At 49.5% G+C, this 481-nt stretch overlaps 1 non-coding gene across 1 annotated transcript, besides 2 other annotated features; it reads right to left on the bottom strand.

The window, feature by feature from the left end:
* Positions 1 to 132: 132 nt before the first annotated feature.
* Positions 133 to 175: a microsatellite.
* Positions 176 to 190: 15 nt separating this feature from the next.
* Positions 191 to 215: a microsatellite.
* Tc00.1047053488001.10 lies at positions 216 to 327 on the bottom strand. Its single transcript, XR_008255006.1, has one exon. It is a non-coding gene; the product is annotated as a spliced leader RNA (transcript).
* Between the last annotated feature and the right edge of the window lie 154 nt (positions 328 to 481).

Consider the following 481-nt stretch of genomic DNA (forward strand, 5'->3'; position numbering starts at 1 on the left):
AGACGGAGAAAACACAAAACAAAACAAAGATGCAGGCAATAGCAGCCATGAAGCGAAAATGAGGGGGCCCGAAGGAGGTGGCGGACACGCAACGTGGGGGGGGGGGGGCAGCCCCACAAGGGGGTACGGGGCTATATATATATGGGTATATATATATAGGGGTATATGTATATATGGCGGACAGACCCACAAAAAAAAAAAAAAAAAAAAAAAAAGGGGTCCGTAAACCCCGGTCAAAAAAAATTGACCAAACATAACCCCCAAAGGCGGGTTGGAACCTTCCCGTACCAATATATTACAAAAACTGTATCAATAATACCGTTAGTTAAAAGGATTTGTGTTCCACAACGGTTTTCAATTTTGATGAGGGGTCCTTCCCGGCACTTGGGACCGTGTACAAAAACCCCCCCCCCCCCTCCCAGGCCACACTGGGAAGGGGTCAGGGTCCGGGACTTCGCCCCCGGAATAGCCCCGTGAACGG

This window comes from Trypanosoma cruzi (genome assembly GCF_000209065.1).
Source record: "Trypanosoma cruzi strain CL Brener chromosome Unknown tcruzi_1047053488001, whole genome shotgun sequence".
Lineage (NCBI taxonomy): Eukaryota > Euglenozoa > Kinetoplastea > Trypanosomatida > Trypanosomatidae > Trypanosoma > Trypanosoma cruzi.